The following is a 24023-nucleotide window of genomic DNA, read 5'->3' as shown; positions in this document are numbered from 1 at the left end:
GCCTGCGGCCCACCAGAACTATTTTGGATTTGTTTACACACGACGCCAAAATAGCCCCGGATGGAGCTATCGACTTCAAGGAACTTTGTTTGAATCTTATTTTGATCATTTAAAACTTTCTTTTAAATAGTATTGTGGATTTTTATCGTCTTTGGTCTTGTTTATAAAATTATTAGTTATTTTTGTTAAACTGGTGTGGTGTCCTTTTGTAGTGCGTACACTATATTACTGTTGGCTGGGTGCAAAATGCTTTGCACACTGCCTCTAAGGTAAGCCTGACTGCTCGTGCCATGCTACCAAGGGGGTCAGCAGGGGTTATTTGCAGAGTGTAACTCCCTTATCCTGACTAGAGTGGTGTATGCCTGGCTTTGTCACGTGCCCTAGCCCGCCAGAAATCCCATTTCTAACAATAGCCAACAAAAAAGACATATGCAGGAGACTGCCATGGGTACCTGCTTCACCCCCATTATACAAACTTGTTCCTAGGCTGATTGCAGGAGTGGAAAGGCTGGGCGGGGCGATGGAAACATATCCAAACAAAATTGAAGTATGGATGAGATATGTAGATGATCTATTTCTGATATGGAAGATATCTTGGAAAAACCCTTTTTGAGTTTTTTTTACCATTCTCAATAACAATGATCTCAATCTAAAGCTGACTTGAAATACTGGTAGTGCGGAAATAGAATTCCTGGATCTAAAGGTTTATAACAACAGGGGAACAATAGAAACAAGTCTGTTCAGAAAGCCCACTGCAGGCAATTCCATTCTGCAGACCCATAGTAACCATTCACCTGATTTCTGATCAAAAAACTCCCTATAGAGTTTATATGTGTCAAACAAATTTGCAGTACAGAGGCAAGGTATATAATGACTGCTAAGAAAATGACAAAAAGATGCCAGCAGAGATGTCACCCAAATAAAGTGTTGCAGAGAGAAGGAGAGAAAGCAGGCAAGAAAGATCGTAATGACAGGCAACAGAACAAAAAGTCAACTGGTATAAATTTCATTACAATTTTCGGTATAATATCAACTGAGATACGTAAAAACCTAAGTAAACCATGAGAGGTTTTGAGGAATTAGGACACATTCCATCACTCAAAGATAGGCTATTGCACATTCTCCTGCAACATAGGAAACTGCCTAAATAGGTACCACAGAAACAGGTTTTTTTGGCTGTAGGCACTGTAAGGCCTGAAAAAATAGAAATGATTTCTCTGAATTAGTGGAAAATAGAAATGATAAGATATACAAACACATCTCCTATCAAACTGAATACATAGTGCATGGAATCTTCTATCCCTACTGCAAATTGTATGCAGACGGCGCTGTTTTTGCAGTCAAGAGAATTTAAAGCATATTAGGGCAATCAATAATGCAGACATCAACTATAGCACTTGAAAACATTTCAGAGAGAGGATATTGGAAATTGGGATACCGGCTGAGGGGGGTGAAACCTTACTCAATCAGGAACCACAATTTCTATCAGGGTTAAGTCACAAGCAACCCCCAAATTAAACCTCTGTTTAACCCTCCGGTAGCTTGGCATAAAGCAATCAGGCTTAACTTAGAGGCAATGTATAAAGTATTTATGCAGCACTTCAAACAAGATTAGAATAAAAACACAACACAAGAAAAATGGCACACAATTTAGAAAAAATTTGTAAAATGTGAAACATATTTTGAGAACAAAATGGTACTGGAGCTATGAAATTTTGAAGACTTAAGTGAAAATAGCACTAAAATGCACAAAGCGCTAACTGAGGTTCTCTGGTTGTGCTGGACCGGGACAAAGACATAAGTTCAGGCTGATGGTGATGAATCAAGTGCCAGCTACAGGGATGCGGTTAGGCCTGCTGAACAAGACTACTGTAAATCCTGTTTGCAGAATGATGTTCCGTTCTTGCATTGAGCTGCACTGGCCGGCGTTGAGAAACCATCAATATGGAGCTTGTGATACAAAGTACTGCACCAGGATGCATCGAGTAGCGAAGTGAGTGACTGGTGCTTGTGATGCAAGGTCCTGCACAGTTGTCGAGGAAGCTGCTGTGACTTGTGAAGACTTGCATAGTGATGTGTCTGTGCTGAGGTGGAGGTGCAACACTGGACTGGTGCAGCTGCCCGGGCTTGGGAGGACGTGAGCAGACAAGGTGATAGGTGATCCTGCATCTGAGCTATGTGCGCTGGGCTAATTGTCATGTCCAGATGCATGGTGCTGGATCAGGCTTGCTGAACTGTCAAGGCAATGCATTGTCTTGTGTTACAGATGCATGGCACAGATAGGAAGAAGGAGTTAAAAGAACAAGCCTGGAACGCTTTGCAACAGGCAAGTATTTTGAAAGACAGTGCAAATTTTTGGTCAGTTGTTAATAGTCCATTCCTCGCTGAAACTCCAAATTCAAACATTGACTGCCTGGTTCCAGCTGATAAGTGGGTATCACACTTTGGAAACATTTTCAGTGATGCAAATCTGATGATAATAGACGAGCTAAGGGAGGGTGGGCAAATTAACATACCACTTTCAAGTTCAAGTTCATTTAAGGTAGAAGAGGTTTATGAGGCTATTGTAACTACAGCTGGTGGCAAGGCCCCAGGCCCCGACTGGGTACCGGCTGATTTATATAAAGCTGATCCAAATGTATGGGCAAGCATCTTAACTAACGTTTTTAATGCTGGGTGCCTGCAGGGATATCCATTGTCTTGGGGGCAAGCAGTTATTGTTCCCATTTTTAAAAAGGGTGCTAAGGATGATCCTATATGTGGTAGGCCAATTTCTCTTTTAGATTCGGCAGCCAAAATTATGGGTAAAGTCATAGTAAATCATATAACGACATGGCTGGATGATCAAAATGTCATCTCTGACCTGCAATATGGCTTTAGGCCTGGCAAAGGGACTGTGGACCAATGCTTAAATTTGCATCTTGTGATAAGCAAATATACTATCACAAAAAAAGGGACAATCCATTTGGCATTTATGGATTTAACGCAAGCATATGACTGTGTCAACAGATCAAAGCTGTGGTCGATCCTGAGGGATATGGGCCTTAAAAGAGAGCTGGTGGACTTTTTATATGCTATCCATAAAAACAATTCTGCAGCTCCTCTGTATAATCGTAATGGGGATCTAATATCGACTTGGGATGTGAAAAGAGGGGTACTCCAAGGTTGTGTCCTGGCCCCTGTCTTATTCACGTTATATATAAATAAATTGGGAGACTCATTAATAGCTAACTGCAGACATATTCCTAGATTTGGAAATAAGAGGGTTCCTGCACTTTTATATGCAGATGATACAGATATTTTAGCAAGAACGGCAATGGGCCTCCAATCACTATTAAATGCTTTTATAGTTCTTATGGATTCTCTAGGGCCTCAGGGAGGAAGAGGAGCTGCAAAAACCATCTGTAAGGTGGTATGCCACATTATCTTTGGATAATCAACTCCAACCCTATTTATTAAGTGTTGGTAAAGTCATAGTCAATCGTATAACGACATGGCTGGATGATCAAAATGTCATCTCTGACCTGCAATATGGCTTTAGGCCTGGCAAAGGGACTCTTGACCAATGCTTACATTTACATCTTGTGATAAGCAAATATACTATCTCAAAAAAGGAACAATCCATTTGCCATTTATGGATTTAACGCAAGTGTTTGACTGTGTTAACAGATCAAAGCTGTGGTCGATCCTGAGGATATGGGCCTTGAACCAGAGCTGGTGGACTTTTTATATGCTATCCATAAAAACAATTCTGCAGCTGCTCGGTATAATCGTAATGGGGATCTAATATCGACTTGGGATGTGAAGGAGGGGTATTCTAAGGTTGTATTCTGGCCCCTCTCTTATTCACATTATATATAAATAAATTGGGAGTCTCCTTAATTGCTAACTGCAGAGATATTCCTAGATTTGGCAATAAGATGGTTCCTGCACTTTTATATGCAGATGATACTGATATTTTAGCAAGAACGGCAATGGGCCTCCAATCACTTTTAAATGCTTTTATAGTGTTTATGGATTCTCTAGATTTGTCAATAAATTTTAAAAAGTCACACACCATGTCTATTGGCCCTGAAAAGTCCCACAGAAAGAAAACATTCTATTGTAAGGGAACAGAGCTAGCAAAGCTCCCAACATTTCACTATTTAGGAGTACTCTTTGATGAAAACCTGTCATGGGGCACACAAATAATGCAGAAAAAAGAATACCCTTGCAAGAGCGGCAGGGGCCACTTTAAATTTTGCAAAAAAAGTGGGTGTTAAACCGATTGCGGCCCTGATGAAGATATACAAAGAAAAATGTGTACCAATGGCCACCTATGGCAGCGACATCTGGGGGTACATAGAGGGAAGGGGCATTCAAAAGGAGGAAAATACATTTTTATGTAAGGTTTTGACAGTTCCTTTTTCCACCGCAACTTACATAATACATGAAGAGCTAGGGATGGGATATATTACAGATCAGATTGCAGTGGCTCCTTTGATGTGATGGATGAGAATCTGGTCAAGTCCCACTACAGACTTAAATCAAGTAATATTCACTGATTGTTTGGCACTAGATAGAGCCAAATATATCCCTTGGTTTAGATACTTAAACGATTTGACAGCCTGGCTAGGTCTTCCTGACTTATTTTTAATCCCCACACCTATGGACAAATATGCTATTAAAAATATAAGACTGCAGTTTTTGTCTAAGCGTCAGGGCCTGAGGGAGGAAGAGGAGCTGCAAAAACCATCTGTAAGGCGGTATGCCACATTATCTTTGGATAACCAACTCTAACCCTATTATTAACTGTTGGTAAACCTCTCCATCATTTTATCTTAACAAGATTCCGTCTGCAGATGGCACATTGGCTCCTATCTGTCCCTCTGGGTGTCTCGAAATCCGGCACCTTGAAACCTTGTCAGTGCGACGATTTCTCAGAACAGGACATTATTCATTTTGGATTCTTCTCTGATTATTATGTCCCCCTATGTAAGAAAGTTGTTCTATCACTACTTAGAAACTGTAATTTTGCACAAGTCAGGCCAACCCTAGTGTATCTTCAGATGCTAGCATCGGCCATGGTTTGTTTTGGAATGGCTAGTTTCTTAATTGGGCCATTAGGTGTAGGAAAAAATGGTCTTTTTAAACTGATTATATTGTGTTTAGTATGTCTTTTAGGAGGCCCAAAATGTGTTTAAATCCTATAGATCATCTTAGCTCTTGAAGCATTCCTACGGCATCAAGTATTTTTTATAAAAATGCTTCTACTTGTAGGCAGAAGTAGGCTTTGGTATCTTATATGGTAGTTGAAAACAATATGTTTACAGTTCTCCTCATTTTGGAGTATATTGGGGACGAATTCTTTAGTATTATGTTTTAATATATTTGCTCATCTGTATTTTATATTTTTTTATCATAGGGATGAAGATCTGTTATCTAAATATATGAGCTAACCCGATCACTTTTTGCACTTTATATAAAGTATGTACTGTATGTCTAGCAAAGTTTTCATGCACTTAAAATTTTTTAAACTGCTTGCATACTTGCACTTTGTATCCCGTCCACAAAGTTTCTCTCTTTGATTGGATTCCTATGAGTTGGTCACTAAATTATTACTATGATTGGCTTCTTTTTAAAATGAAATGTAGTTTTGAATGCAATGTTTTCTTTTATGACATTAAGGTGCGGAATAATGTATTCTTGATGATGCATTGCACAGATAAGCCTGTTGTGTCCTTGTGGCTTCGAGAACAGGAAGTCAGCCGACAGACCCTTGGAGATCTTGGAGCTTTGGGACACACAGGCAGTCTTTAAAAAGTCCTGAAAAAGTCCAGCAGTCCAGAAGTGACCTGCAGAGTCGGGTTCTGAAGTTCACTATTTCAACCTGGTGGCCAGGTTGAAGTAGTAGAAGTTTCTAGAGGTTTCCACCCCCTGAGGTGTCAGGCATCCCATCCTCCCTGCTCTTGCCCCAGCTTACCTGGGTCCACAAAAGACTACTGAGAAACCCTTTGTGAGAATGCTCAGGAGGAGCCTTTGTGATATGTAAGTGTGGCAGGTGGCAGCTCCTACCCATTTGTAAGTTCCCTTTGTCTCACTGTCTGGGAACAATACACAAAAACCAACTGTGACAAGCTGGCCAGGTATATGATGTCCACTGATGTGAGTGGGCACCTTTCATCTTGCACCAGTCCAGACAACATTTATGGTGATTTAAGAGGTCTTAGGCACCCTTAGAAAGCTCTCTTGGTGGTAGCTATGGAGAAACGCCTTTAGGTTTCGTCCAGAAGGAGTGTAAAGCAGCTTGTTTTACCAGAATGCAATCTAATAGTATAGATTAAGGGAAAAGAACTACACCAAGTATTTATAAAAATATTTATTTATTATATAATACTCTGTAGTACGTTCCAATATCTCCAACACAGAGATAAACACAATGCACACAATACCTTAGCAAAGAAACAGTAAATAGCATGAAAAACACAGTGGCCCCAGGGGGGACCTACCCATGTACTAAAAAAGTAGTATAAGAACCAAGACCCGAGTCAGGACAATGTCGAGAGGAAGTAGAATTGCTGGAGACCCACAGGACACCCAAGATAAGTAGATAGGGACCCCACGGACCGTGTGCAGTGTGTTAGCACAATTGTGTGCTCAGTACAAGCCTATGTGCAAGTCGTGGTTGGATTTTTAGATATTAAGGACCCTTCCCAGTGGAACCTGAGGAAACCCTGTGGAAGACAGAAGGTTGGCGAGCCGCCCCACCAGTGGACATCCTAGTACCCACATTACCTATACCTGGGAAGCCGGGTGCGTAAGTGTGAATTGGTGTCGGAAACCGCAGTCAAACCCAATGGAGGACTTTAGGAAAGTGCTGCTGCTGGAAGAGGAGAAACTGTCTGTGGGAATCCAAACAAGGATTCTTGAAGCGGAGTAACTGAAAGCAGAGGGGGCAGAGTCTATGTCACTCAGGGGTGACCACAAGACTGGGAAGACGGATGCCCTCCGATGTCGGGTGCTTCAAGATGGATAACAAGGACAATGACTATGCAGCTGGGAGGATTAGGTGATGCTGAGGAGAACCAGGAGCCATGCATGAGCTGTCCCATGAAGGATGTCAGGTGCTGAGGGGTCGGCAAAGGCAAGCCACACAGGAATCAAAGAAGGGTAAACGTCAGGACCATCAAGATCCAGGGGACTCACCAAAGGCAGGGCACTCAGTGTGACTCTTGAGTGGACCGACAGGCTGGAGGCACTGGAGTCGCAAGAGGGCCTCAAGCAGCTCACCAAAGGTACAGGTTATGATGCACATGATGTGGTGTGGCTGAAGATTCTGGTCACAGAAGGTGCTCGAGGTTAGGGTACTTGTAGCCCTAAGATCTTCTGGTAAATAAGCCAACAAGCCTTTGCATCTGCAAGTTAGATGCTGTACACAGGGGTTTGGTTATTGCTACCCACATGAGGGATACTGGCCTCAAACATAGTAAGAGGGTAGAGTAGGCCTCTGGAGCTGTGAAAAACAACCACCTGTGTTGCAGGGCCAAAGTAGCCTAGAGGAGTTCAGGATTTGCAGACCAGTTGACTTAGTTGCGGTGCCTGCAAATGCAGGAGAGTGACTCCTTCACTCCAAGGGAGATTACTTGAGTTGTCTATGATGTTTCACAGGGCTTGGAGGTTACTGTATGATGCACAGGCACAGACAATGCAGCAGACTGGAAGGGAGATGAAGTCAGGCCCAAGCGAAGTCCAGAGTGCCCAAACTGTAGAAGTGCAGTGGTGTCTGATCTGAATCTTATCCTACAATGAATCCAGGGACCTACACCCAGGTAAGTTTTTAAGTACCCTAGGTAAAGGGTTCCAAAAATTTAGGGGACCCTCCCAGGCGAGGGCCTTGATGGGGGGAGGTTACTCCCATGTCTTTTTTCCACTTACAGGCCAGAGCAGGAGCCAACGGGTCCCAGAAATCGTTTGAACTGGACTATGCACAGGGACACCAAATGTGCACTTCATGAAGACTGAGTAGTGCTGGCAAGCTCACACACCCCATCCCAATACACTAAGGTTGAGTGCCTGAAAAGTTTCAGAGCTCCTTCCATCATCTCCTTGTGTTTGCTTTGTTTGCCCTAAGTTGGCAGGGTATGCCCAGGCGTGGGTCCCTTGCTCACTTTACCACTGGATTCAAGCTAGCCTAGCTGATGAGGGTTGTTAGCCCGAAACCGGTCCCAGGACGGTCCAGGGAAGACATGGCTTTGCAGTTCGGGCTGGACTGTTCCCATGAGGCACAGGGTCAAGACTGATTTGCATGTAGCTATGTCTGAACTGGGATGGCGAAGTGAACTAAAGAATGATGATGGATTCAACCCAGATCTGTGACTGAGGGTGAGTGTCTGAAAAGTTTCAGTGCTCTGTCCATCATCTTCTTGTGTTTGATTTGTTCGCCCTAAGTTGGCATGGTATGCCTAGACGTGGGTCCCTTGCTCACTTTGCCACTGGATTCAAGCTAGTCTGTCTGACGAGGGCTGTTATACCAAAACCGGACCCAGAATGCTTGTTTCCAGTCCAGGGAAGATTTGGCTTTGCAGTTCGGGCTTGACTGTTCCCATGAGGCACAGGCTCAAGACTGATTTGCATATAGCTGTGTCTGAACTGGGGTGGCAAAGTGAATTAAGAACGATGATGGATTCAACTCAGATCTGTGACTGGGGGTGAGTCTCTGAAAAATGTCAGCGGTCCGTCCATCATCTCCTTGTGTTTGCTTTGTTCACCCTAAGTTGGCATGGTATGCCCAGACGTGGGTCACTTGCTCACTTTGCCACTGGATTCAAGCTAGCCTGGCTGATGGGGGCTTTTATCCCGAAACCGGTCCCAGGATGCTTGTTTCCGGTCCAGGGAAGACATTGCTTTGCAGTTCGGGCTAGACTGTTCCCATGAGGCACAGGGTCAAGACTGATTTGCATATAGCTGTGTCGGAACTGGAGTGGCAGAGTGAGCTAAAGAATGATGATGGATTCAACTCAGATCTGTGATTGTCTGAAAAGTTTCAGCCCTCCGGCCATCATCTCCTTGTGTGTGCTTTGTACGCCCTAAGTTGGCAGGGTATGCTCAGATGTGGGTCTCTTGCTAACTTTGCCACTGGGTTCTAGCTAGCCTGACTGTTAGCCCAAAACTGGTACCAGGATACTTATTTCCAGTCCAGGGAAGACATGGCTTTGCAGTTTTGGCAGTTCTGTTCCCATGAGGCACAGGGTCAAGACTGATTTGCATATAGCTGTGTCTGAACTGGGGTGGCGAAGTGAGCTAAAGAATGATGATGGAGTCAACCCAGATCTGTGACTGGGGGTGAGTGTCTGAAAAGTTTCAGCGCTCCATCCATCATCTCCTTCTGTTTGCTCTACACCATCTACTTACCCATCATCAGGGTTTTGTGAGAAGAGATCAGGGAAAGGATCACTCTCTTCCTCCTTTCCCTCATACGTTGCCATGAGCAAGCCCATGTCAGCCATGTCTACAAAAGGTTTTAGCCTGTTCACATGAAGCACCATATGGGGGCTTCTGGGAGTGCCAAGGTCCACCATGTAGGTGACATCACCCTTTGGTCAATTATAGTGTGGTCCTACTCCACTTGTCCTGGAGAGCTGCTGAAGCCACAGGTTCCAACACCCGCACTTTCTAGCCTGGCTGGTAAACAGTCAGGACAGCCTTTTGGTCATGTCAATTTTTTGCAATTCTTGCCTGGCCTCCAGGTTTTTACTTGTCTTCTTCTTGTACTCAGCCATCCTGAAGCGGAGCCCACGTACATAGTCCACTATGTCTTATTTGGGAGGTTTGAGAGGTAACTTTCATCGCTCCTTCACCAGACACAATGGACACCTAACTGGATGCCCAAACAAACGTTCAAAAGAGCTGTAGCCAGCACCCTTCTGAGGGACCTCTCTGTATGCAAAGAGAAGGCAGGATAGAAGGAGATCCCATTTTCATCTAAGCTTTTCTGTGAGGCCCATGATCACACCCTTTAGGATTTTGTTGAATTTTTCAACTAACTCATTGTATTGAGGATAGTAGTGTGTGATGAATTTGTAATTCACTCCACGCTCTTTCCACATTGCAGTAATATAACTTGACATGAAGTTGGTACCTCTGTCAGTTAAGATGCCCTTAAGGAAGCCCACTCTGAAACAAATTCCTAAGAGGGCCCTTGCCACCACAGGAGCTGTAGTGGTCCTAATACTAATAGCTTCTGGGTATCAAGTGGCATGGTCCACCACCACTAGAATATAACTGTGCCTAGATGCTGTTTGAGGGTTCATGGGGCCAATTATATCAATCTCAACCCTCTCAAATGGAACCACATCCACTGTAAGTGTAATTAAGGGGGCCTTTGTGATACCACCTGACTTGACACAGGCTTGGCAGGTTGCACAGGAGTGACAACACTCCTCAGTGTCCTCAGCCATGTTGGGCCAGTGAAAGCAAGGGAAAACCTGTCCCAAGTCTTACTTTGCCCTAGGTGTCCTGCTAGGGGAATATCACATGCTAGGGTGAGCAGGAAGCCTCTAAATGTCTGGGGTATAATCAACCTCCTGGTGGTACCAGGCTTGGGGTCTCTACCCTCTGAGTATAGAAAACCTTTGTCCCAGTAGATCCTGTGGGACCCATGATATTCCCAGCAGCCTTAGCAGGAGCTTGCATCCTGAGAGGTTCAAGAGTGGGGCAGGTTTGCTGCTACACGCTCAAATCTGCTCTGGAAGGGCCCCCTGCCCCCAAGAACTCAACCTGATCAGGTTTATGTTCATCTGGGGCAGTTCATTCACAGTGCCTAAGATCATCTCCCTAAAGAGACTGATCCACACTCTGAGTCTAGGGTGAAGGCCTAGCCTTGCCACTTCTGCTCCTCTTCTTGGGAGGCACCTGGTCCATTATTCAAGGATCCAGGGCCTGTTCAGTGGAAAGCTGCTTTGCTTGTGACCTGGTCACAGCAAACACACTTGCAGCCCTTACCTCCACTTCAGCCCAGGCTGAGATTTACAAATTGTTGCCCCAACAAGCAATCTACTGGTAGGTCTGAAAATACCACAACCTTTTTAAGTCCAGTTACCCCTTTCCAGCTGAAGTTGACAACTACCAAGGAATGATCAGGTTGACTCACCGTGAGGGCACAAAGCATGCTAGGGAAGTGTCTGGTAGAGTCCATACCCCAAAGGGGGTGTTCAGTTTCCTTTTAGCTGTGATCACAAGTGACAGACACAACATCAGGGAGGGCATATCAAGCAGGTTCTGCGGAAACTTATAATTATGTAAACCTGGGAAAGTTCGGCTCAGCAGTTACTTTCCTCTGCAGTGTGTGACTACAGGGTGGTGGCCCAACAACGTTCCCCGGGTGTGGAGATTTGGCCATGAAACTCTGATAAAAGATTATGAGAGCAGCCTCAATATGAAGGCCCCTGTGTGTGCATTATCATCTTGCTATTGATTAGCATTAGGATTGCTCACCTGCTGATTTTTATTTCATTGAAGGCGTTTTGGACTGCGAGCATCAAGGACTCGCTCTTCCTGACGGCTGTTCTGTTCTTAAGCCTTCACTAGTTGTGGAACCCGCTTCGCCTGCACTTCCCGGCATAGCGCTTTGGAAACTCTAGCGCTTGGGCTTCTGAGGTGTTGGGGAAAGCAGGGCTGCGAGCGAGGGGAGGCGCAGGACTTCCAGTCCCAGGAGCGCCTTACCCTCGGCCTCTTCACCAGCTGACCCGCTCTCCCTGCTGGCTCCTCCCACACCTCAGCGCAGCTAAAGCCTGCTCGTCAGCTGCCTTGGTTGATTGCTCACCTGCTGATTTTTCTTTCATTGAAGGCGTTTTGGACTGCGAGCATCAAGGACTCGCTCTTCCTGACGGCTGTTCTGTTCTTAAGCCTTCACTTGTTGTGGAACCCGCTTCGCCTGCACTTCCCGGCATAGCGCTTTGGAAACTCTAGCGCTTGGGCTTCTGAGGTGTTGGGGAAAGCAGGGCTGCGAGCGAGGGGAGGCGCAGGACTTCCAGTCCCAGGAGCGCCTTACCCTCGGCCTCTTCACCAGCTGACCCGCTCTCCCTGCTGGCTCCTCCCACACCTCAGCGCAGCTAAAGCCTGCTCGTCAGCTGCCTTGGTTGATTGCTCACCTGCTGATTTTTCTTTCATTGAAGGCGTTTTGGACTGCGAGCATCAAGGACTCGCTCTTCCTGACGGCTGTTCTGTTCTTAAGCCTTCACTAGTTGTGGAACCCGCTTCGCCTGCACTTCCCGGCATAGCGCTTTGGAAACTCTAGCGCTTGGGCTTCTGAGGTGTTGGGGAAAGCAGGGCTGCGAGCGAGGGGAGGCGCAGGACTTCCAGTCCCAGGAGCGCCTTACCCTCGGCCTCTTCACCAGCTGACCCGCTCTCCCTGCTGGCTCCTCCCACACCTCAGCGCAGCTAAAGCCTGCTCGTCAGCTGCCTTGGTTGATTGCTCACCTGCTGATTTTTCTTTCATTGAAGGCGTTTTGGACTGCGAGCATCAAGGACTCGCTCTTCCTGACGGCTGTTCTGTTCTTAAGCCTTCACTAGTTGTGGAACCCGCTTCGCCTGCACTTCCCGGCATAGCGCTTTGGAAACTCTAGCGCTTGGGCTTCTGAGGTGTTGGGGAAAGCAGGGCTGCGAGCGAGGGGAGGCGCAGGACTTCCAGTCCCAGGAGCGCCTTACCCTCGGCCTCTTCACCAGCTGACCCGCTCTCCCTGCTGGCTCCTCCCACACCTCAGCGCAGCTATATTTTCTTATTTGGTACCGCAACGCGGGAGCGCGCGGGAGCGCGCCGGGAGAAGCCCGGGACAAGGGCGGGCCCTCTGTGGCCCTCAGTGGGCTGAAGTAGGCTGGGCTGGGCCCACTCCCTAATTTTCTTTTAAACAGAGATATTATTTGTGTTTAATCCCATTGAATGCGTGTTAAAGTAGGCAACTGCTGTTTATCGAGTGACTTTATTCTTGCCTATGATTGTTTGCTTGTGTGATTAGATAGTATCTATTTTTTCTTATTTATTACTTGTGTATTGGCATCTTATATTCCCCACTTTTTTATAGTTCGATCCTTGTTATAGTATGACTGCCAAAAAGTTGAGATCTGGAAGAGTGTTGGGGGGAAGATCTACAGCTAAGACTAGATCAAACCCCCTTCGAAATAAGAATATTTCAACGATTCAGTTGAAAGGTCAAACCCAGATTTTCCAGCTCTGGGAGAAAGCGTTAGATGGTGTTTCCCAGGAAAATATTGTCTCTGATAAAAGCTCCTCCCTGGTCTCAACCCCTATCACATCTTTGGCTTGCCAAAAGAAGGTGGTGGAACTGGGAACTCCTGGTCTAAGCCCATGTATTTCTGGGGATATTTCATCTACATAAGTAAACAAAGTGGAATCCACTCAAGGTAGTGATCCCTAAAGTGATGGGGAGACACACAGTGTTGTTTAAATGCCCCTCACACACCAACAGGCCCCTTGGTGTCATGCTTCATCATCGGGGCCTTCGCACCCCTCTACGGGATGCGGCGTGCTACGACTAGCGAGTACGCAGGAGCACTTGGAAGTGAACTATGTGTGGGGGTGTGTGTAAATATAACCAAAGTGTGAGTGAGGTGAGGTGAAAAAAGTGAAAAAGTTAAAAAATACCTGGCACGTGGGAGAAAAACAGAATTTTATTAATCCCCGGCTGGTATTGTTAAAAAAAGTGCAGAGCGTGGTTGCCTTCCCTCAACGCGGCTCCTTCATCGGAGCCGCGTTGAGGGAAGGCAGGCGAATGGCATATGCAGTAACCGTCTTTCTGAGCAGGAAGGAGGGATCCCCAATATACGCTTAGGCTCATGAGGTTTTACATATTAGAACTCTAAGTTCTCTCGCCAACTGGGCGCAACGACATTCACTAACACTAAATAACATTGTTAGGAACATTACACATTGTGGTAATTTTTAATGAAACACTTTTACACTTTACATGTGAGTAAGGTGAGGGATAGTGCATAACCCTCGTCCTGAAGAAGGAGGCTGTGCCCTCCGAAACATGTTGACACTCTCACAGTGGTTTCAGATACCTTAACTCGTATCTACCCAACCACGCTCTGCACTTTTTTTAACAATACCAGCCGGGGATTAATAAAATTCTGTTTTTCTCCCACGTGCCAGGTATTTTTTAACTTTTTCACTTTTTTCACCTCACCTCACTCACACTTTGGTTATATTTACACACACCCCCACACATAGTTCACTTCCAAGTGCTCCTGCGTACTCGCTAGTCGTAGCACGCCGCATCCCGTAGAGGGGTGCGAAGGCCCCGATGATGAAGCATGACACCAAGGGGCCTGTTGGTGTGTGAGGGGCATTTAAACAACACTGTGTGTCTCCCCATCACTTTAGGGATCACTACCTTGAGTGGATTCCACTTTGTTTACTTATGCGTATAGGGAGACTGAATCCACTGACTCTCTCTCTCCCCCCTTTTGTTACATTGTGTGATATTTCATCTACGACTTCTGTACTTCTGGAGAATGAGAAATGCTTAATTTCCAGTCAAGTTAATCCCAGTAACTCTAAGACTCTATTAACTTCCGTAAATGTTTTGCACAACGGGTCTTCGTCCTTCACCAAGCTGAGGGAGGATATAAATGAAGAATCTCAGCCCCTGATTATTGACCCTGTGCTGTGCAAACGTTATTTGGGTGACGTCCCTAGGGCATTATCTGAAGTTGTAAAGTCTCCTATGGGCGCAACTCCTTCTGGCCTCCATCTTTTTAGTAGTACCCCTTCTCTCAACTCGCAAGATCTTTCATTTAAAACAAACATGTCTTCAAGTCCATTGCTCAATATAACCGGGATTGAGGTCATCAATGATCCTAGCCTGAAATGTTCAGAGAAACCTATATCTGAATATTTACTTTCTTTGGAACAGTTGCTATCCTCAATTCTTACGCTACTTAATAAATTCGTGGGTAGCTCGGATTGCGTACTGGACTCTGTTACCCAAATTTTAAAGGTTTTATTAACAAAGACCTGTGAAAGGGGTTGTGGCTCTGATTCTCCCACTTTAATACCTCCCATTAATGTTCGGGCTAATACATCTTGCCTGTTGATTGAGAATACGCCGGTGGCTCCTGTAATGAAGGACGTGTGTCCTATTTTGAAATCCTCCGCTTATAATTGTATAAGTGATTCCATCCCAGGTATTGTTGCTGAGGAAAATAATTTGGTAATTCCTAATGTGATTGCCGAAGTGGCAGTATACCCTATTTTCGATCTCGAACCTAAGGGGTTGGAATTGGAGGAAAAAGCGGAAAAACAGGTAAAACCCAAGGGGGGGAAAAAGAGGAAGGCCCTCCGCAGATTCCAAAAAAGGAGGCAGAGACAAATTCTCTTTGAGAATCCCAAAGTTTCCTTCAAGTCCCCCTCTGTGGAGGTTGAAGATAACAAGGACAAGGATAAGGTATTTCTGAAGCTTGATCCAATTAGGCCATCCTCTGATTCTTTGGGGCGCTCCCTTGATTCTGATGAAGCTATTATGAACTGCTCTAAATTAAATCTAACTGATCAGGGTATAGGAAAAGAAAAATCTTTGCCCCACCGTTTAGTTGAAGAAGAAAGATGTTCCACCTTGGTGGCTCCCACTTCATTAAATCCTTCTGCACCTTCTTTCCAGACCCGGATAGAGGGGGCAATTGTGGGCCAAAACACTGTTCATAAATTCACAGAACTCTGTACTGATTCTTTGTTTTTGGACTTTGTCCCATTATTTGATAATGACTTAAGTCTGAACAGATCTTTTCTGTTGAAATGTTGTAAGGTTATTGAGGGACTGAATCTAATCAAATCTAGCGACATTGACCTAGTAACAGTATTGGGATCAGGGTCCACGTCATTTACTAGGGTAAGATTTTACTCAAATTTGATAGTGAATCTAATATTAAATAAAGCTGAACTTTTTCAGAGCCAGGGGATTGATGTGGTGCCATTTACCGCCATTAGTGGAGATAATCACATGGCGAATGGTCTTCATAGGGGATTGAGTTCGGTTGGTCTCTCTCAACCTTTTGATGACTTAAAAATTCGAGTGTCAAAAACTAAAAGGATAGTAACGCATCCCATTCTCTCCCCTATAACAATAAACAGAGGTTTATCTGAAAATGATCAGCAATGGAACTGGTTACCCGGTGCCCTGGTGACTAAGGTGACGGACAACCCTAGACTGTTCTCTCACCTTTAGCAATAGTTTTTCTGTCATCTCCTGGAATGCAGCTGGCATCAATAATAATCCTGAAAAATTGTCATATCTTTTTTCCTTGAATGCTAATATAATCTGCATTCAGGAAACTTGGTGTACTGATAAATTGAATATAGTGAAGGATTATTATGTATTGGAGGTGGCGGCAACCCCCTCTAGCAGAGGTCATGCAAAAGGGGGAATTGCCTGTCTTTTATCAAATACAATAAAGTGGAGTTTCTCTCACTATACAGATCCCAGCAACCTTTTTCAGGCTGTGACCCTCTCCAACTTAGACAAAATTGGGGAGAGTCACTCTTTAGTTATAATAAATGCCTATATTCCGCCTGGTGATCCTTTTAACACTTTGATGAAGCAAATTTTTATTTTTATTAGACAAATTAAAAAAACAACCCCTCTCTCTAATTTTTTGTTAGTTGGCGACTTAACACCTTCGCTGCTAAGGCAATTCCCCTCCTGTGCTGGAAATTGCTTATTTTCATTGTTTTATGACGAGCTGGGCTCGTCATCAGCACACGACCACTGTGCACCATGACGAGCCCAGCTCGTCATCAGCATCGAAAGGGTTAAATTGTAAAGTGTCCAATTATAGTCTAGAATTATTTAGGAATAAAGAAAAAGAGGAGGTTTTATTGATACCCCAAGCCATTTTTCCGGATAAAATAAAAACAAACAAACGGGGCAAATTGCTGCTGGAAGAATTATATAGTACGGAGGGACTCATAGTTAATGGTAGGCTTCCTTCTGATGTCCCTGCAAACTATACCCATAGCTCCTTCAACAGCAAATCAATTTTAGACTATATAATTGTTGACCAACCTATTTTCCCCTTGTTAAGGGATTTGGTGGTCATGGACACTAGCCTTAGTGACCATAATGTTATGGTACTAACGCTCTCTTTAGTGCCTCCGAATTCTGATACCTGGGTGTTGGATAGGGAGATGGTCTCCTTTCAAAAAACAGGAAGATGTTTTTGGGATTATAAAGCCATGAAGGATCTAGAACCCCTTCTTGAAAAAACTGTGTCCAATTTAAATAATTGGCAGGGGGTGGAACAGTGCTCTTTTGATGTTTTTATAAAGGAGGTCATCTCTGCTGTTAAAAAATCGAACCTAACTAGGAAAAAAAACATCCTCCCAAAAGCGGTTGTTTCCCTTAATAAGGAAATAAATAAATTGGTGAGGGAACAATATATATGTGGTGCAGTAGAAAGATCCCAGAAAATATCCCTTCTTAAAAGGAGGCGGAGCAGGTTAAAGAAAAAAATGAAAAGAGAAAAAGAGGACATGTTATGGATTGGATTGCGAGAAGCCGCTGTCCATGGGAACTCTAGACAATTCTGGACCCTTATTGGGGAGGGATGTGGTACTAGAGTGCGCCCATCTCCAATTCCTATCTCCGAACAAACCTGGGTTAATTACATCTTAAGTCTGTATGCAAAAAATGATCGGCATGTGCAACTTAGGGGAATTGAGGAAAATACTATCCCCATAACTGAATACCCCTCAGTACTATCCATAGAATTAGCTATAAGAGACATGCGTTCATCAGGTGCCATGGGTCCTGATGAACTCCCGATATCAGTCTTAAAACAAAATCCAGTATCCTGGAGCAAAATCCTATTTCCTCTTTTTAGGATTTGTTACCTTAAAAAATATATTCCAGCATCCTGGAAGGGGAGTATTCTGGTTCCGCTGTTTAAAAAGGGTGATAGGAATTTGCCTATCAATTATCGCCAAATAGCTCTTCTAGACGCTATCGGGAAAGTGTTTTGTAAATGTCTATTATCACTAATTAATGATTGGGTGGCGCTAAAACAAATCCTACCCCTAGAACAAGTAGGCTTTCGTAAGGGCCACGGAACGCTGGACAATCTTTCCGCTCTTCAGACAATTACTGATAAATACATAGGGGTACGTGGCGGAAGAGTCTATGTGGCCTTTATAGATTTCTCCACAGCATTTGACAAAGTTGACCGTCCACTGCTGTGGAGAAAGCTCTCGGCTATGGGAATGCCGACATATCTATTAGATATGATTCAGCTGTTGCATACAGACACCTGGTGCCAGGTGTTGCAAGGAGGAGACAGGGGGCTCTCTAAGATTATTCCTTCTTGCAATGGTCTTAAGCAAGGTTGTTTACTTGCCCCGTTACTCTTTTCGTTATATATTGCTGATTTACCCGCCTCTCTCTCCTCTTGCGATGGTATAGCTCCAATTCTGGGCGGAAAACACATCTCATGTATGTTATATGCGGATGATATCATAATAATGGATCTTATGCCCAAAGGTCTTGCCAAACGCCTCCTTGCTCTACATCAGTATGCAGTTGTTCATTTCCTAAAAATTAATGCAAGTAAGAGTAAAATTATGTGCATCACAGGCCGGAAAAAACATAAATTCAGGAATTTTTCCTGGTCCGTGGGAGATGACAAACTGGAGGTTGTAAAGAATTATGTTTTTCTTGGAAAAGTAATTTGTGATAATTTAAGTGCCAAATCCCACACCGACAACAGTGTCCGAAAGGCATTAGCTCAAGGAAGAAGTCTAAATTCACTGTACTCGGCACTGGGAAAAAGGCATTTTTCTCATTTACTGGAGGTCTTCAGGGCAAAGGTCCCATCCACCCTTCTATATGGTTTAGAATTAATTGATATAAAGCACTGGGATTTCTTAAATAAGGTGGAGGGGAAATTGCTAAGAAGTATTTCTCCAGTCAGTTCCGCCTGCTCCGTGGCAGCCTGCAGACTTGAGTTCGGTCTGCGTAGCAGCTGGGTGCAAGGCTTGGTAGCTGTGGTGCGCTGGGTCGCAAGCATAGCCAGAGGAGAAGAGGGGACTATGAGGTTCCTCTTAAGGACTGAATTATTGGGAGGTTTAGGGGAACACTCCTTGATTGTTAGCAATTTTAGAAAGGCTGTATCCCTCTTGCAATTGGAAGAGAGTACTCTCTTTTCTTTATCTGCATCCCAGTTAAAGTCTGTCCTGAAGGAAGCGACTTGGGACCTTAGTTATAGACTAGACTTTACTGCTATTTTTGATAAGAAGGGTGTCAATCTTCTTACTGATTCATTTGCAAGAAAATCCGCCCAACCTTACGCCACTTGGAACTTACCTCATGGTATTAGGAGATTTTGGTTTTTATTAAGACAAGATTTGTTACCCCTAAATAATCTTTTGTCTAAATGGCACGGAGTATCTGCAATTTGCAACTTTTGTCATCTCTCTACCCAAGACCGAATACATGTACTTTTGATATGCCCAGCGTTGCGTTCTTATCGCAGCAAGTGGTTAAGACAAGTATGTTTGCAAATGGGTATTCTAAATGTGAATTCTTTTATGTATGCTTTATATAATCCCCCCAATGAGAGATTTTGTTTTCATATTTTTAACTTCTTTAAATGTTTTTTAGAAATTTTTTGAAGACCGGCATGCTTAATAATGTGTCACTCTGTGTTCCAGTAATTGTCATTGCTATGATTTGCCTACTTTCACTGAGAATGGTATTTTGTATTGTACTTTTTCTTTATGTGGACCTCTAACGAGTTCCAAAGCATAATAAAGATTGACTTGACTTGATTAGCATATCCATACTCTCACTAGGAGTTGAGTGCTTGTTTTATGTGTTTGTTTTGAAAACTTGTTCACAGGGAGACTTGGGTCTATGGGGAATCCACAGAGGTGTTTCCAATAAATGGGATTGTAACAATCTGTATATCACTTGACTTATGTATAGGTGTCCAGAGGGGTTTATGTATGACTTTTACACCTTTTTTATTTTTCACTTTCACAGACAACAATGAGGAATATGTTACTGATGGATAAGTAAGGTTGATTTACCCACCTTTCCATTAAACTGCTCATTGGGTGATTCATGACGAAGGTTACGAGGGATCGTGACCCTGAAGAAGGCCATTGACCCAGAAGGGCAAGTAAAAATTGACTGAAACATGTTGGTATTTGCAGTCGGGGGTAAGGAGTGGTAACTTCTCCCATATACCCCGTATTTGATTTTTTAATCCTGCCCATGGAGACCCAAAAATAAAGGATTGGCAAGTGATACTTCCTGAGATAGTTTTAGCACACAGTTTTTTCTTTACTATAGTGATTCCTCTTGGGAAAACCTTTCCTTACCTCATGTCAACCTCCTTCTTGCTTTATCTTTTCTTTAAAAAAATTCAGTGCTCCATCCAGTGTGTTGATCTGCACCTGGGTGTTGTAAGCGGCCCTATGAGGAAGCATGCCACTTAATTGTGGGTGAGGACAGTATTTAAAAATCTGTTTATTTTCCCCTCTATATATGTTTTTTTTTCTGGCAGGGACACAGACAGAACTGCACACAAGAGGTTCTTCTCTGTCAAAAATTATAAGTCCTTCTCTTTTTGTGAGTTATGATGTACTTGCGAGGGGAGTTAGAGGAGGCTCACTCCCTTGTCTCTCTTTGTGATACTCAAGAGATTTATTTTGTCAGGTCGAAATGACAGTTTAAAACTGCACGCACAGGTTGCAGTGGCAGGTCTGAGGCATGTTTAAAGGGATATGTATGTGGGTGGCTTCATAAGTGCTGCAGGCCCACTAGTAGTATTTCATTTACAGTCCCGGGTCCATGTGGTATTACTTTACTGGGGAATTACAAGTAAATTAAATGTGCCAATTGGGTGTAAGCTAATTTCACTATGTTTGAAGAAGGGCGCACAAGCACTTTAGCACTGATTTGCAGTGGTGAATTGTGCAGAGTTCTGGGGCCAGCAAAAACAAGATTAGGTAAAATAGAGGAGGAAGGAAAAAGGTTTGGGGGAAAGACCATTTTAAGGTTCTCAAGTCTAACAAAGGCAGAATAATGATTGAACTTGTATGAAGCCATTTCCAGAGAACTTAGTGAGATGATTGTGTTTTTCGGTGATGCGATGAGTTTGTAGTCTTCTGATACCGCACATTTATCTTTCTTGTCCAGTACAGTTAATATGGTAATTTAATCTGATTACAGCTGTATTATCTGTACTGCCTTATGAAGGTCTTTGGAATTTCTTTATAATAGACAGAAGCCTCAATTAGGGGTGATACCTTTATTTCTGAAACTATTATGAGGAATATTTTTCTGATGTTGACATGAAGACTTTTACAATCAATTATGTGGCAAGATTTGCAGTGAAAGGATTTTGATTATTAATATTTGAGCATATATTTTATAAGTATTTTTGGATTGGATGAATAAAAAAATATTCAACTTTGAGACTTCTATAGTCCATATATAAGATGAATTAGGTGTTGTAATTGAAATAAATCAGAACACTTGTCATGTATATTTTTCTATAAGTCCTATTTCTTTATTAATGTGCATTTCTAATATAATGGAGTTTATATAACAGCATTTGAAATGCAGGAGGAGAAATTACTAAATCAAATGACTACAAATAGTATGAGGAAGAAAAATTGAGCTGTTCTGTTAGAACAAAAAAACACTTAAATGCAGTACCATTTCTGTATTTTGTGACACTGAGAATGTGAGAACTTTATTGAACAATCTGTTTACCAATTGCATTTTTTGTAATTGGAATTGATTACAAAATGTGAACATTTTCATTTTTTTGGGTTGATCAAGACCATGTACATAACTGCTTAATGTGTGTTTTTAAGATTTAAGTGTTATTTGGTGACATATTCAAAATATGTTTTCTCTGCCACCTCCCCGGGGCAAATGTTTATGCTAATGCGGGTGAGACTGAGCACCCCCCTACAGCCCCGGGGACCGCCACCTTCTCGGGGCACTTAACAATATGCATGTGGTCAGGCCTGCTGACGCTCTTCTAAGGGGTAATGTATAGTAAAATAATGTGGAAGGGCTGTGTGGCCCCCCAGCCCCGAGGACCACCACCTCAAGGGGCTAAACTTAAAATTTATGGGTGTACGGCCTCTCCTGCAGCCCAGGGAACCGCCATCTCCCGGTGGCTAGGGATCAGATTAATGAGGGTGGGCCCTATGGCCTTTCCCCCTGCCTGGGGACTGCTAATTCCTTGGGGCAATCTATGAAAATCAAGGAGGGGCCACACGGGTCCACCACAGACCTGGGAACTGCCACCTCCCTGGGGCTAACTTCTATAATCGAGCAATGGATGGTCCTGAGGACCCCCAGGGCTGGCTCCAGCTACCTCCCGAGGTGCCTACCCTTGGGAGGAAGCTGTTTGCTTTTGCTTGGTGGAAGATGACAGCTCTCACCCGGCAAAAGCAAACATAACTCTGCTTTCTGCAAACCAGACCTGTCAAACAGTTCCAGCTTGCAGAAAGCAGAGTTTTTGTTTGTTTCTCTGCAAGTGAATATGTAGGTAAAGAAACATTTGAAAACATTTCTGTGACAGACAGGGTACTGCGTTTCAGTGGCCCCCTGTCTGTCATCAGTGATTACATCATCTACAGCATCTCTGATGCACCCAATCACACCACTGTAAAATGTTTTATACACCCACTGTTGCTCCCATGCAAATTCACAAATCCATTCACAGAGCCATACCAGTACTTTCACACCCATTCACTGATTCATTGATCTATACACACATCCACTCACCCATCCATACTACCACTCAAAGACCCACACACTCACTAATACAGCCATTAACATATCCATTCATACAGGCATACAGGTGCTGGCACATTGAGTGAGCCACCCATAGAACTATTGACACACCTAGACACTCACCAACACAGTCAATCACACAGCCACTTACTCACCCAAACAGTTACAAACACTCACACACTTACTTACTCATACAAATAGGAACACATACTCACTCAGTTATACAGTCACTGAGAGAAGCATGCACTCATCTATATAGCCATTCTCACATTCAATCACTCACGCATATAGTCACTTATATACATCGTCACTCACGTATACTATCTTTCACATACTCAATTACTCACCCATACTGGCATATGCAACAGCAATATAGAACTTACTCACTCATACAACTTTTCACACATGCAACAGATGCCCATACAGCCACTGGCTCACCCCCTTACTGATCCATACAGGCAGTCACACACTTCTTCACCCACAAACACAGACACCAGAAAACCATAAACATAGTCAGGCAACCAATCAATCATCCATATAGCCATTCAAATACCCACTAACACACTCATACACCCTCTTAGATATTAACTGGCAGACAGATACACACATTCACACAACTAGTCATTCACCCATACATTCACTGAGACATCTGATCACTCATTTATACAGTCAGTCAACCACCCACTGGGTCATCCATACTCATAAACCCACTGATTCACTAATACACCTTGGCATATATATTTAACACCCATAAACTTTAAAAAAACACCCACAGTCACTGGATGATGTCATCACTAATTTCATCAGTGATGTCATTTGAGATGTCCTCAGTGATGTCATCAGTGATATTACTGACCATGTCATGAGTGATGTAGTATATGAGGTCATAGGCAATGCATTGCGGGGGCACAAGTTATAGTTACCTCAACTAACTATAACAGCTGAATTTCTCTGGTTTTGTATGAGTGAAATGTCAGACTAACTATAACATACCTCTAATTTTCCATGAATATCTACGTTTTTTTTAAATGCAAATTTCAAATTATAACGTCCCCAAAACCTGTAGTTTATTCAGTGAATTTCTAAGGTTTTTTAAATGCTCATTTCTAACTATAGCGTCCCTGAAACCTGTGTTTTTTCAGTGAATTTGTAAGGTTTTTAAACTAGAAATCATCTTTGCTGTATGGTGGAGAAAGGTTGCTGGGCCGTCAACCAGCG

Source organism: Lissotriton vulgaris, chromosome 7 (genome assembly GCF_964263255.1).
Source record: "Lissotriton vulgaris chromosome 7, aLisVul1.2, whole genome shotgun sequence".
Taxonomy (NCBI): Eukaryota; Metazoa; Chordata; class Amphibia; order Caudata; family Salamandridae; genus Lissotriton; species Lissotriton vulgaris.
Note: the sequence above shows the minus strand (reverse complement) of the source record.